This window comes from Rhipicephalus microplus, chromosome 5 (assembly GCF_043290135.1).
Source record: "Rhipicephalus microplus isolate Deutch F79 chromosome 5, USDA_Rmic, whole genome shotgun sequence".
Lineage (NCBI taxonomy): Eukaryota > Metazoa > Arthropoda > Arachnida > Ixodida > Ixodidae > Rhipicephalus > Rhipicephalus microplus.
In genome coordinates this window covers 88157133-88172627 of record NC_134704.1, presented here as the reverse complement: position 1 = coordinate 88172627, position 15495 = coordinate 88157133, and positions in this window count along the sequence as shown.

Here is a 15495-nt window from a genome sequence, read left to right as displayed (position 1 = left end):
CGTCTCGCTGTAAGAGTGACATGTTCAGGATAGTAAAATAGTACTTTACCATTGCGCGAAAAAAATATTTTTTTTTCGCTTCAACACTACAAACTGGAGCGACGGGTCTACGGGTGTACCGTCTGTTCCATCCAAGACTAACCAAAGAAGAGAGCGTGATTTTCAGACGCCTACAAAGCGACACTTACATACATGGGATATTAATTCTCCGCCTCTACCCAACGACACATGGCTACATGTGCCCAGCCTGCAACTTACCAGACACCCTGGCACACTTGCTCGTGGAATGCCAGTGCCATGCAAACCACGACGTGCAACTGGAGCGGGACCAAGCCCCAAGAATAAACGACAACCACCTAATGGAAACGTGGGAGGCCAAGCTTGTCCTCGAGGACCTGGAAGACCAGCGTCAACTCGTCGCCAGGGCCAAGGCAGTCGAAACCAGAAGGTTCCTGAACTAGGGAACCCTAGGGAACTAGGGAACACCGGGCCTCGCTCGGAACACTGTTTCTAAATAAACGTTTATTTCTCTCTCTCTCTCTCTCTCTCTCTCTCTCTCTTTAGTGCCGCTTTAAGGGCAGCGCCTTCGGCTTACACAACAACAAAAAAAACGTGCATTCAGTTATAGAGCAGTGCCAGAAGACGGTGACATTGAAACTTAACGATCTGGAAAGCGCTGGTCCTGCGCATTTCATTTATCTGATTCATTTGTTACGCACAGCACCATGCGAGTCACGTCAAACTGGTAATTAGCTTAACTACTTGTTCTACATAAATTGAAAACAATTTACTCTCATGAGCTTGATGACGGCGTTCTACCATCATCGATCTTGTTTAAGCGAACACTGGTAGGCATTGCCACACTCTAAAGCCAACGTTTTCTGTGATGCCACAAGATGAGTTCTTGATTGATATGTGGGGTTTAACGTCCCAAAACCACCACATGGTTATGAGGGACGCCTTAGTGGGGGGCTCCGGAAATTTCGACCACCTGGGGTTCTTTTACGTGCATCCAATCTGAGCACGCGGGCCTACAACATTTCCGCCTCCATCGACAATGCAGCCGCCGGCCCGGGATTTGATCCCGCGACCTGCGGGTGAGCAGCCGAGTACCTTAGCCACTAGACCACCGCGACTGGGCCTAGATGAGTTTTTAAAAGCGAACATAAAGTTTTCATGTTCGCTTAGAACGCCAGAGTTTGTGTAAAGACGCCTCGAGCGAAGTTTCATCCATTTGGTTTCTTTTCCCAAATTATGCTTCAAGTTGGTGTAGCTCACTCCATCTTGTATCGTGGAAGACATTGGTGAATATAGGCGGAGATTGTACGCCTAGTATTGGGCCGCCTTATTCATCAAGAATACAAAGAGCATGAAAAATTCTGGAGGATACATACGCGTACTTACTCCTTCACCACATTAGGGACCAAGTCATGGCGTTCCCCCTATAATATTAGTGCTAAGTACCACCCAGGCAGGCGGAAAGCCAGAGCAAGAACACTACAAAAGCATTACGGTGTAACAAACCAACCGCCTTCTACACGGACGCCTGCATGATGCGAGGCAATCGTCACACCGTTACTGCAACCATCGGAACTACAACTACAGCAGCGTCAAAAAAGATCACGTCAGTCAACTCGGCCAAAACGGCGGTGGCTGCTTTGGTGATCAGATTCGCAAAACAAAAAAGAGACTCAGCCCTTGTGATTACCGACTTTCAATGAACTTGCCGTATGTTTCAGGCTGGGGGGATTCCAAACGCAGCTATGAGAATTCTAGAGAAACAACTACAAAATCCACATGCAATGCTTTTGCACCCCGCGAATGTGGGATTCAGGGCCACAAAAGGGCCAACCGGCTTCGCAGCTTTATTGCGAGGAAACCGCATCGCAAGCTACGGCACCACCAGGCAACGGGTTAACTGTTACCTCGATGACCCAGGGGCAGGATAAAGAGCGGCCTCCCGACACCAAACACAAACTTTTCCTCATCTTTACAGAACATAGCAAAGTATAGGCGCTGCCGAATAAGCTCACGACAAACTTCGCTGAGATGACGATACCTTTTTTTTCGCGTGAAAAAAACAAAACTATTTGTCGCTTTTTCGATCCCTCGTTGACGACATCAATGTTGTCAGATCAGCCTAGCAGCTTACGTTCTGCCTGTCTCCAGATGGTTTGCACCATTGTTTGCAATTTTCGCATGTAAGGTTTCTTCTTCTTCTTGTCTCACACTTTTTTATTTTTTTATTTATCGCTGGTCGCTTCAGTGTTTGCCTGTGCATGTACTCCTTAGAGTTGAACACTGTTTTCTGCACCTTATATACCTTGTTCAAGTTGTTCCCTATTGTGTTGCGTATGCTATCTTCAATATTGCTGTCGAATTCATCGCTTTGTCGCTACACTACTGCTGGGATTGCCTTCGGCTTGGTCTTTTTTTTTTCTTCTTACTCAATTTTGATGCCGATGTCATCGTCAGTATTATCTGCGGCGTGCTGCGTGAACTCGAGGTTGCGAACACTGTCGCACAAACGCGGCGTGAGGTGACACGCAGTCTCGCGTTGCGACAGAAAAAAAAATGGTATCATTTCCTTGAAAAGAACCCTGATAAGATGCGAAGCAGCAGCGGTGCACACGACATTGACACGCTCTTCCACCCTCTTCCACGCTCTTCCACCCTCCGCACACGCTCTTCCACCTTCCGCAAACAAGCGGAGGGTGGAAGACCGTTGCCAATCGGCTTATTTGCCCCCGCTTACGTGCGGCAGGGGTCCCGGCACGTGCGTTGTGGTTGTGCGGCTAACACGTGGAACGGCCCTAAGCGAGAGAGAAGGGTATTTCGAGTAAGCGGTGTGACCGGCAGCTGCGGGCGCTGCGACGAGCGTGCTGCAGGGAACGGAGAGAGTGAATAGGGAGTTTTAGTACTGCGTACGCTGCGTACGTGGCGGCGTTGCGTACGTAAGGACGCCACGTTCTGCGCAGTGCGCATGCGCAGACCACATCGCGCACATATCGCGTTACGTGCGCAGCCGCTACGTACGCACGCATGAGATGCGTGCGTGCGTACGTATGAGCTGATCGCGCCGCTCTCGAACAAGTTCGCGACAGCGCGAGACTTTGTTTTGCAAAATGGCGGCATCGAAGGCAAGCACCGACCGGCTCCGTGGCTTAAAATATGGCCATAATCTGGCTATAACACTTGTATTGGCTCACATTGGCTGTCAACAACACGTGCTTCGATTTTGATCTACCAGATGGCGCAACACGCTTCACGCTCATTACGTACGCGGGTACTACGGCGTACTAAAAGCCGATTAGGGGCAAGCGACGCCACGTAACGCAAGGCGCTTGCGTGATGCGTACGTAGCACCATTCCGCAGTACTAAAACTCTATAATGACGGCGCGCCCCTGAGAGGGAGGCTCGCGAGGGGAGTATGACGTCAACGCACAGCTGCGGCGTGACCTACTTATCACTGCTTCAACACCTCCGGCGAGGGGAACGCATTGCGGCGCGTTCGTACCGACGCACGTACAGATGGCATTACAGAGGTGATAAAAAAAAGAGCTGCTTCGCATCTAAAATGGTGAAGCGAATCTGTGAACTTTTGTAGAACGAAGGGCGTCTGACAGCAGCTTTCACGCCGATCGCAGGGTGTTCCCTAGATGCAAGAAAAGCTATGTTGTGTTTTCAATACGTTCGTACATTGAGAAAAATACGTAAAACTTCACGAACCTGGCTGAGGGATCTCTCCACAGCTCACTCGTTCCGCAGCCTCTTTATTTTTGTTTTTATCATCAACATAAATATATTGTTATTCTTATTATTTTGCTATTAGTACCTAATAATATTTCTACTACTACAAATTTATTATTATTATTATTATTATTATTATTATTATTATTATTATTATTATTATTATTTCCGTAGTATGTACTTCGCTTTCTCTTTGTTGATTGTGCTTGCAATATATAAGCAACTTCACATTTTCTCATGGAATCAAAATTTGCAATGGTCCTCCGGATTGTGGTTTTAGCATGCGTAGCATAATTATTATCATCAATGATTATTGTCTTATGCCTTTATTTTTTTCTTATGTGACTTTTTACATATGTAGTGTTTTGACTAGCGGATTTGCGTCATGTTTCTATTGAGCTAGAAAAACATTTTAATAGTTACTTTTTCTTTTCTATATCCAATTTATATTTGTGTACGAAATACTTCTTTTGGGCAATTGTTTGGTATGCACGTATTCCATCAGGTACACGAATATTTCCTCGAGTCTTTTACTTGATGGTTGTTTTGTTCTGTTAGTGAATAATTGGGACAAATCTTCGTTATCGAAAACAAGGACATAAATCAAACGTTATCCAGAAGTTCATCGCGCATATTTATGTAAGCCTTATACTTCCACCTCCATACACACCCACCATTTCTGGCGGTGTTCCAAACTCTGGAACCTTTATACAGATAAATAAATAAATATGCAAGAGGCTATATTACAGACGGCTATTTTAACACATACTGAATAAACTTTATCGGCATATGTTTACGATGAACATCGATAAGTGACCTTTAGGAGAACGAGAGAGAGAGAATAAACATTTATTAATAACAAATGCACACTGAGCCTTCTTTGGGTGGGGCCCTCAGTCCAGGGCTCCATTGCCTTGCGCGACCCTGCGAGCCCGCTGAACCAGCTGCTGCTGTTCCTGCCGGCGTAAGCTGAGCAGTGCAGACTGCCAAGAGGAAGGGGTGGGATTGGGAATGGGAGGCACGCCCTGTGGGGCAGAGCATTCCCACGTGGAGTGGTATACCGTCGGTACGGATCCACAGAAGGGGCAGTAGGAGGGGTAGAGAGTCGGATGAAAGCGATTTAGCATATAAAGGCAAGGAAATGAATTGGTCTGTAGTTGCCGCCAAGCGACAGCATCTGCTCTGTTAAGTGAAGGATGAGGGGGAGGATACGTATAACGGCTCTGTCGATAGTACTGCAGCGTAGCGTTGTAGTTTAGTGGTTCTGTCGATGCGTCGTCTGGATTGGACAGCTCTTCCAATGGAGCCCGGCCAGTCAGCTCTCGGGCAACCGCATGAACGCGTTCATTACCATGGAGAGAGGCGTGTCCAGGAGTCCAGACGATACGCACAGGACGTAATGCGGACGGTGAGACAGAAGAGAGGATATTGTGTGTATGTGCAGCCACAAGTCTTTGAGCGAAAGCACGGCAAGCAGCTTGTGAATCTGTTACAATAGTGACAGGGGAGTCATGTGACAGTGTCGTAGCGTGAACAATTGCCAGAGCGAGAGCTCCCTCCTCTGCCAGACCACTGTCTGTAGTGCGAAGTGTGGCAGACGCCACAAGGGCGTCTGTGTCATCTGTCACGGCTAAACACATGGCTGACTTCTCTGGGTAGCGTGCTGCATCAGTGTAAAGTACTTGTAAGTCTGATGTACCATCACCAAAGACGCGTGTCATAGCCTGAACTCGGGCACGTCGACGACCGGCGTGGCGGGAGGGATTCATATTGCGTGGAATCGGAGGCACTTTGATGAGTGCGCGGACAGTAGAAGCAAGTTTATGTCGCGGTACTTGTGCGGGTTTTTGAGGAATCGGGTAGCCAAGACGAGACAGGATGGCGCAGCCCTGACGGGTCTGCCTGAGCCGTTGGAGCTGACTGTTGTGCTGGGCCTCGATGAGTTCGGTTATGGTGTTGTGGACTCCTAATTGAAGGAGGCGTTGTGTAGATGCGTGTGGAGGCAAGCCGATAGCCGCCTTCACAGCTGTCCGTAGAAGGATGTCCATCTTTTTTCTTTGAGCTAGAGTGAGATTGTGAAAGGGAAGATGATAGGTGAGCCGACTAACTATGAGTGCTTGTACTAAGCGGAGGACATCCTTCTCACAGAGGCCTCTCCTGCGATTGGTGATGCGTTGGATCATGTGTGTAATTTGAGTTATCTGCTGAGCCAGAAGGTGTGTAGTGTGCGAGGCCTTGCCGTCGGACTGAAGGTAGAGGCCTAAAATGCGAATTCGTGGTACCAGAGGGATAGGATGGCCATCAAGAAACAGCGAAATGTCAGGAGAATCAGCGGTTTTGCGGCGCCGCTTGTATACCAATAACAACTCCGACTTATCCACTGAGCACGTAAGGCTGCCGGCAGCAGCATAGTCTTGTACCACAGACACAGCTTCCTGTAGGGCGTCCTGAATGGTTCCGTCTGATCCTTTGGTCGCCCAAATTGTAATGTCATCTGCATAGATGGCATGCTGGATGTTGGGAACCTGTTGTAATAGGGAAGGGAGTTTAGCCATAGCCACGTTGAACAAAGTGGGCGAGAGAACCGAGCCCTGTGGTGTTCCTCTGCCTGCGAGACGAATGACGTCCGAACGGAGGTCTCCAATCCCAATAGTGGCCGTGCGGTCAGAAAGAAAGGACCTGACGTAATTGTAGATACGTGAGCCACACTGAGATGAAGCGAGATTGTCAAGAATAAGGTCGTGGGAGACGTTGTCAAAAGCACCCTTCAGATCCAGGGCCAGAATAGCTCGGACCTAGTTTGAAGTGGGGCTATCCAACACGTCCTCCTTAAGCTGTAATAATACGTCCTGTGTAGAGATACCAAGACGGTATCCGAATAGTGTATCGGGAAAAAAGTGATTGTCTTCGAGCAATGGTTGTAGTCGAGAGAGAACAACGCGTTCAAAAAGTTTAGCTACACATGAAGTTAAGGATATAGGGCGAAGATTCTGGAGGGATAGCGGCTTGCCGGGCTTTGGAATAAGTATGATTTCTGCGTGTCGCCACTTCTGTGGTAGCGTGCCGTTTTTCCAATGTTCGTTGTAAAAAGCGGTTAAATATTCGATGGACTGGTCATCTAAATTACGCAGAAGTGTGTACGTAATCCCGTCTGTACCGGGTGCTGTGTTGAGCTTAATGCTTTGCAAAGCTGCCCTAACCTCTGCTTCTGTAATGTCCTCATCTAGAGGCGTATCGTGTACGTGTGGATAATCATGGTAGGCGGGACGGGGGCCCGTGGATACATAGTGTTGCTTTAAGGTGTGCAGCAGAGTGTTATCGTCGAGCCCTGATTTGTGGAGAATGGTGCGGATTGCGTTAGCAGTGTGTGATTTTTTCTGCGTGGGATTTAAAACAGCACGGAGTATACGCCACGTTCGAGGTGTACTTAGTGAGCCGTTGAGTCGATCACAGAAGTTATGCCAATTGTTGCTAGTGAGGATGTTCGCATAGTCCTGTGCCTCAGTAGCTAGTTTGGCGATTCGGAGACGAAGTTTTCGGTTATGTTTCTGTCACCGCCACCGCCGTGTCAAGCCTCTGTGGGCATCCCAGAGATGTAGCAGATGCCGGTCCACATCCGGCGTTTCTGTCGTCGCAGCGATGAGTTTGGTAGCTCTTTGAAAATCGGAGTGAAGTTGTAATATCCAAGCCTCTAGGGAAGGAGAGTCCTGATGGGTAGTTGTACGATTACGCCTAAATGCATCCCAATTCGTTAGTTTTATGATGCGCTCTGGGGCGCGCGTGGCTGCTACTTGGAGCTCTGTAGTTAGTATATGGTGATCACTGCCTAGATTCACCATGAGGTTGCACCAGGAATGGTGACTAACGCCCTTGAGTATCGTGAGGTCGGGGCATGTGTCCCTGCTCACACTATTACCTAGGCGAGTGGGTTGATCAGGTTCTGTCAGCAGGGTCATGCGATGAATCGCGAGAACCTGTGCGAGTCGTCGGCCTTTAGGCGTTTCTGTTGCGTAGCCCCAAGCTGGATGGGGGGCATTGAAATCTCCTACAATAACTATGTGTTTACCCAACATGCATATTTGTGCAAATAGATGACCGAAGTCATCGTTCCTGGCGTTAGGTGCAATGTAAACGTTAAGCACGTACAGGCTGCTACTGGAACGAGAGCACGGGACTAATTCGAGAAGTACGTGTGAGATGGAGGTGCTTTGAAGGGTGTGTTCTATGACAGTGACATGCTTAGAAACTAATGTAGCTGTGCGATGTGGTGTATTGTTCGTTACGTCCGTGTATGTGGTGTAACCCGGAAGCGTAGGGGTACATTGTACTTCTTGTAACGCTATGACATCGGGAGTAATCTGCTGCGTCGCAATGAATTGCATTAGAGCTCCGCGTTTCCTACGATACCCCCTGCAATTCCACTGCCACACACGTAGGAGTTGAGGGGTGTCACGCGTTGACCTACGGTTTCTCGCCATGATCATGCAATAGCGGGGCCTCGGTAGTACACGGAGGCATTTCGGACTGTGCTAAATCTTGGTGGAGGGTGGTGGGAAGCGGGACTGCAGCAGCTACAGCTGTTGGGACGGTTTTTCGGGACGGTGATAGGAAACGGGAGGGGCGTATGTAAGGATGCGGTCGCTGTGTTTCACGTGTCGGAGACGTGGTGCGTTTTGGTGCAGATGGCGAAATATCAAGTTGGCCAAGTGCAGCGGATATCTGCTGTTTAACATCCGTTACAATCTGCTGGACAGCAGGTTGCAGGGCCTGCTGGATCAATTGTTGGAGTGGAGCTGTTAGTTCAGCCATAATGCTATCCTTCATTTTGTGCATTTCTACCTGCATCATAGTTGCGAATCCGTTCCTTAAAGAAGTAGCCATTTCGTTCAACGCCTCTCGTGTGCAATAGTCGGATCGTGCCGTAGTTGACGACATGTCAGGGTGAAGCTGAGTGTCTACTGACATGGGTTGTGGTAGTCTAGGTGGCATTGGTTGTGGTGTTCTTTACTGCGTTGATGTTTGTGTGAGGGAGTGGGACTGGTGTGGAGAGGGAGGGAGAGGAGGGAACTGCCCTGCCCAGCTTACCGTTTGTGCTTTCTTGTGGGAACCGTTTTGCTGGCCATGATGATGCGTTGTCCCGTCCGTGTGCCAGCCTTGAGATCCCGGCTGGCCAGCGAAACCACTCCGCGATGACGAGTTTCCTCGCTTGGGCCCCGACTTATCCCTGGAATGGCTCCTTCGCCTGGCTGCACTCCCGGACGCACTGCTCTGCTGTCCGGGGCTGGGAGATGGTGACTGGGCCTTCTTGGTGGGAGTAGCTGACCGGGGTGGTTTGCGTCGGTTGACAGGTGGCAAAAACCGCTTTGGGCATGGTTTGGCAGCCGTCGGGTGGTCGCCACCACAAAGCATGCAAGAAGGGCGGCACTCGTGGTTGTTGGGTGATAGTGAATCCCCGCACACTCGACATTTCGGTGTGTCAGGAGGCTGTGGGCACACATCCTCACGGTGTCCAGTTTTGTTGCACTTTCTACAGTGGGGAATAGTCCGTTTGTAGAGGTAGCAGCGGAGAGCCTGTCCGTACGCGTTCACGAAGAAAGGGACTCGCTTGCCACAAAATGTGAGCACCATTGCTCCGGAGTTGCCGAGGCGTCTGCACGTAAGGACCTCGTAGCCCGGTACTTCAACTTCTGTCAGGAAGTCGTCTGGTGTGATTTCATGGCCTATTCCGTTGACCACCCCTTTGCACGAATTATCAGGCGCAATACCATAAGAGGTGATGTCGTAGGTGGCTGCGTGCACTGTAATTTTGGTGATTTGTCCAAGTGCCATGGCGATGTGTTCAGATGAGGTGCTTATTGTTAGCACATTTTGATTTTCATCAACTCGAAGCTTGATATCAGGCTTCTCACTGCGTATATTTGCTGCATGAACTACGGCGAGAAGTAATGTCTCGGGGCTAACCTTGCTGAGATTTAATCCACCATGGGGACGGATTGCTAGCTTGCAGTCCTCGGCAGGGAGCGGTGGGAGTCTTGGTAGACGTGTCTTAGGCCGGCTCTGGCGTAGAGCGGGCTCAGACGGCGTGCTGGGCAGCTGTTGAGTCGGTACGGTATGGGGTTGCAGCTGTCGGCGTTTGTTCGCTCTCTTGGTAACAGTGATCCATGGATTTGCGTTGTGCTCATTGCTCACCTGCGTATCGACGTCTTGACTGGTCTGCGTATCCATCATGTTGTCCGTGGAGCGAGAGGGCAATGAGTGCTTCTCGTCGGCTGCGACGCTCCCAGAGACGCTCGCCATCCGCTGTAGAGCGGGGCGGCGTTCTGTCCAAGCCGCGTCTCCGGCTTGTTAGGGTTAGCGAGGTGGACCTCTTCAAGAACTTTCGAAAGCGTTAAAACGTTTAAAAGCGCACTCACAGGTTGAAGTCCGGTATAGGCTTGACAGTGGTGACGCTAGGAACAAGTTCCTATCGTTGCAACAGGTCGCCAGGAAGAAATTCTTCTTGAAATTGAACCTGAGCCGGAGCCGATGTGATTCGCGTCCGTCGCATGCTCTCGCTACTCGGCGACCACCTAGGGGAACGAGTTTTTACCAGTTGACGCTTTTTCTCTGCAATAAATAGAACTAAAGTGATCTTACTGTCACTTACACTACTATTGCTGCTTTATATTCGTAAATCATTTCGATTGTGCTACGTGTCAACTGCGACATTTCCTTCTTTTAAAATTTAATTTCTTTGACTCATTTTGGACACATCATTGTCATGTTGTGGCATCAACTTTTGTTCCGAAACCCATTTCTTGTTTCTGAAACCCACACATATTTACCCAATGGCATCGTAATAAATTATTGGTGAATTGCTCGGTGGTTGTGAGAAGGTTGTTTTCAGACTGCAGCGCCATTGGCAGGCATGTTGTTGGTCATAGCACCACAGGTGTCAATGCTTTATATCTTCATGGCTATAAATAATCATGACACCCGAGCAAAGTAAGATGGGTGATGTTCACTGCAAGACATGTTGCTGCAAATCACTGTTGCTGTATAAGGAACTAGTTACACCGCCCTTTTAACTTCGGGGTTTTTCGACTGTTTTATAAGCACTGAGAATGCTTGAGGCCGCCGTAGCGTGTCCAACCTATAGGGGCCCTGCAACAGGTTTTGAGCATGATTAGGCAATGCTGCAGATCGGTAGTAGAGGCTCCCGACAACACGAGAGCCAAATATTATAGCGCCGCACGTGGTCTGGACTTCACAAAAAGTTATCAAAGTCAGTTAAAACTGGCTTTCTCTTCTCTCGACAAATCACGGAATTAAGCCCAGTAAGTCCATCAATCAGCCATTGGCTTATTTGAACATGGCATGCTCGGTTGTTACAGAGGTCTTTGCGAGGGGCCGTCACTTGTCCACGCGTGCGCGCGCGATCACACAAAAAAAGTCACGTATTCGAAGAAGAAAAAAGAAAAAAGCTCAAGGTCCCGAAACTCGAGTAACGTTTTCTGTTTGCCCCTCCCAGCCCTCCCTGCTCAGCTTTCAGCGCTTTTGTCGGGACGGGACAAGAGAGAATGTGATTGCATCGTGTGACAAATATTTATTAAGTCCACTCATACTGAATAGATTCTTAAAGTTTTTTCGGCGTTCAATTTATGTGGCAATACGCTTTTCCAATGACATAATTACATGGTTACTCAAAAAAGTGTTTCAGGGCCTCTTTAACGAAGAAACGTGTTCTTACGATCGAACCGACTAGTTTTATTTTAAGTACAATGTCATATCTTTTTTCGGCACTCTTTAGTTCACTCTCATTAGGTGAGAGCAATGCCTCCTTTATTTCTTTAAATGCGAGTGCAGACGAGCGCTTATCAACGAGAGCCGTCGGTCCGCCTTAGTTTAGGGAGTCGTCGTGACGCGGCGCTATACGAGGAGTCGCGCTGCTCGCGTCACACGCGCGTCCGTACGCTTTCCCCCCGAAGATGCGATAGACGTGTTTCCCACTCCAATAGCATACGTCTGTCAGATTTTTTTTTTCCTTTGGGTGGCCTCTTGGTGGCTCGAGACAATGCGGCCACCACGTCACGGAGCAGCGCATGCAGGAGAGTTGCAGTCATGCTTCCCTATTGGTTGCCCACATTGCGCCACCACCGGTGACACGCTATCTCAAAACACCGTATCTTTTACAGAGCTAGCGTGGCCGCCAACATAGCAAACACAAGCAATGCACGACGTTGCCCCCGGATCTGTACACAACTAAACAAAAAATTACTACGTGTAATTCATGTCGTGAGGCTCTGCACGAGGTATTATTTCCCCCTATGTCAACAAATCACACGGGAAGGCTAGGTGATGGGAGAGGGCAGGAAATAGCTAGGGGAGAGGGTGGTGAACAGCTGGATTGGGAACATCTGGCTGGCATTGATAAAATAGAGGAGGCGTTGGTGAGAGGTACAAATCACTGAAATCTTATCAACTGGACTTTGTTGTGCTTTATAAAAGTGTTGACGTTCAGTCGTTTGCTTATTGTTTAGTGAGAATCCAATGTGAAAGCGAATACATGGAACATGTTGAGACGCACTCTACTATATTGCTACGGGGTTGGTGACTTCTGTAGAAAATGGTTTTACAGAGGAAAAGCCACGGACAAGAATCACAATGGCTGATTGGCACACTCTTGCACCTCTCGGCTTCTTGTGCCCTTCCTCTTCCTTTATTTCATCTCCCTTACAGGACTTCCGGGCGCTGGAGCGCCGTCTCGGCGCGAGTCCGGAGAAGTGTGACAGAAGTAGGGTTTCATGCGTGAAACATGGATATCGTTATCCGTGCTAAGAGACTTGCTTTGCACACATGGACACAAGAGAGAAGTGAAGACAGTGCAACACAGAATACGTACCGATTATCATATTCAGCTCTATCATATTCTAATCGTTATAATAGCGTTTAAGTGCACCTCCCACATTCTGTATTTTACTGTCAGGGCTGGGACTGTGTGTGCGGAAAACAGTACACAAAGAAGCCCTGTAGCGGCTGCTTAAATAAAATGGTAAAAATCTAGCGCCGTACACTGCGTGCTGCCCTAACCTTAATAATGCGAAACGCCCCTCTTCTGAGAGTTGATAGCTCCCGTGGCTACGGTCTGCGGCTCGCTGCACAGCTGCAGTCGCAAGCAAGCATGCAAAAGCGCTTCATTTATTAAGAGCTCGTTACTCTTTCGGAAACAACACCATGAAGCGACTCCGTTATATACGTGTGGTGTCCGCCGGTGAAACGCAGATGCGAGGTTACTTTAATGATACGGCGGAAATGCGATGAACCACTTGCGCCTGATTGCTTCCTCCTCGAGGCGTGCTTTTCGCAAAACCACCTCGGTAACGACAGGAGCACCTGTGGTCCTAGGGGCGCCACTCTTTGAAGGAGCGGAACAGAGAAAGATGGGCTTCAAAAGTAGAGAAGAATGTAAGAAAACGAAGTTCGTGAACGTGCAGAAAAAAAACTTGTTTCCTTCACTGTAAGAAGCCAAAAATAATTTTTCTGCAGTCGGAAGTAAAAAAGTTCAAGGGAATTCTCCTTCATAACTGAATTAAATATGTTTACTATAATATTTCGATTAGTTATTACTTTATGTGTACTAATTGTTAACTGTATAGTTTCAATGGTCTTGTTTGCTTTTGAGTTGTATATGTCTGCAAATGTGTTTTTGATCTCACCTATTTTACATATCGCGATAATGATGTTCTTCTTTAATGGTATTTTGTCTTTTGTTATGCATATTGTTCTGTTCTTTTTCACGTTGTAGTGTTTGTTTGTCTGATAATAATTTCTTGATTCTTAGCTTTTTGTGTAAAATGTCGTTTTTATCTGCGTCTAAGTTGTGTACTAGACTGTATTTTAGAGATAAAGCCTCAGTCAGGTTTAGCCTTTTGCTTTTGCTTCGTTTTTTTTCTATGTAGAGGAAAAATAAATAAAGCTCAAACCTCAAGTACCGAACCTGTTGAAGGAAAGAACAAAAAGCATACCGAAATATTGAACCTAGCGAAATGTGTAAAAATAGCAACTGCGGGGCGTTTTTGACAATTCGGAGACAGCTTTGGACTTCGATCAAACATTGAGCTATTGCTCTTCAGAACGCTGGGAATTGGGTCACTGGTGGACATGGTTATAATATAGTTATATGTACTTATATCAAGAAAAAGATGTACCGAAAATCGGCATTTGCTATCGGATGCTACTAAGCAAATTCAAGGAAGCAATAACAGCGATAATATATTAAAGCATTTTTAGCTTTCTTAGGGAAAGTTTTTCATGCTACGTCTTCATATTCTATTATCTTCCACGCCCCATTTGATATTCTCACTTACTTTCTACACTGGCTGGTTCATTTACCGGTTCACTGAGTACAAAGAAACATTGTAGAGCGTACAAATCGCACAGCACGTATTGGAGCTGGTAGGTTCAATAAAAATGGTCCAGAATTTTCCGCGTAGAGAAGGACCGTCTTTTGAGAGTATTCAAGAGCTGCATTCAAGTTCCACAACTGAAATCCTAGTTCATTAGAGACATCACACGGCAAACGAGATTACCACCGGCTTCTCATAAATTCATATATGCTTGAATGTCACATATTAATTGTAAACACGGCTATATTTTAGGCACTTCTGAAGCTAGTGACACTAATCAACTGCAGTCAAAAACAAAAACTAGTAACCCAAATAATTTCTAACCTGGCCTTCCTTTTTTTGTAAAGCGTGCTTTGCCACAAAGCTTCTGGTATAGGGGCAAAGCCCTTCTGATAGATCGCAGAAAGCGAAAGATGAATTATGTTTTAATTGCGAAGTATTTCTTAGCGAACATCAGGGACATTGAGCGTGTCTATCTATCTATCTATCTATCTATCTATCTATCTATCTATCTATCTATCTATCTATCTATCTATCTATCTATCTATCTATCTATCTATCTATCTATCTATCCATCTATCTATCTATCTATCTATCTATCTATCTATCTATTTGTCTATCTATCTATCTTTCTATCTATCTATCTATCTATCTGTCTATCTATCTATCTATCTATCAACCTCCGACTTTCAACTCCCCTGGTCGTCTCGACAATGGTATCGATACCAAGATAACATGACTGTATGACAAACATAATTGACTCGTCATAACATGGAAATCATGAATTGTATGTCATGATTTACATTTCATGGTCCTGCTCCTCTTGCGGTAGTTTCGGTCACATGACGTTTTGTAAAACTGATATGGTATGACATGACTGCATGGCGAACATATGTAACACAAATTAACGTGAAAATCATTACATTCATGTCATTATTTTCATCTTATCACTAGTCATGACTACACGCCACGCTCACGGTTTGCTCGCGGGTGTTTCGCTAGCTTCACATATAGCAAATTACGTATTACGGTACGTGAAGGGATGATGAAGGTGCATGCCTGGTGCAAACATGATATTCATGAGATGCGTGTCAAGTAAAAACATTGCTACATGTCACGCTCATGATGCGCTCACGGCTGTTTCACTAGCATTACATATACCAGATTTTGTGTTACGTGACCTCAGTGGATTTCGATGGTGCATGGCTGGTGAAAACATGATAATCATGACATGAGTGTTATGTAAGAAGATGACAACAAACTACACTCGCAGCGCACTCGCGGCAGTTTTGATAGCTCCACATACACCTTATTTGGTATCACTTGACGTAGATAAATGATGTAGGTAAATGACACGTC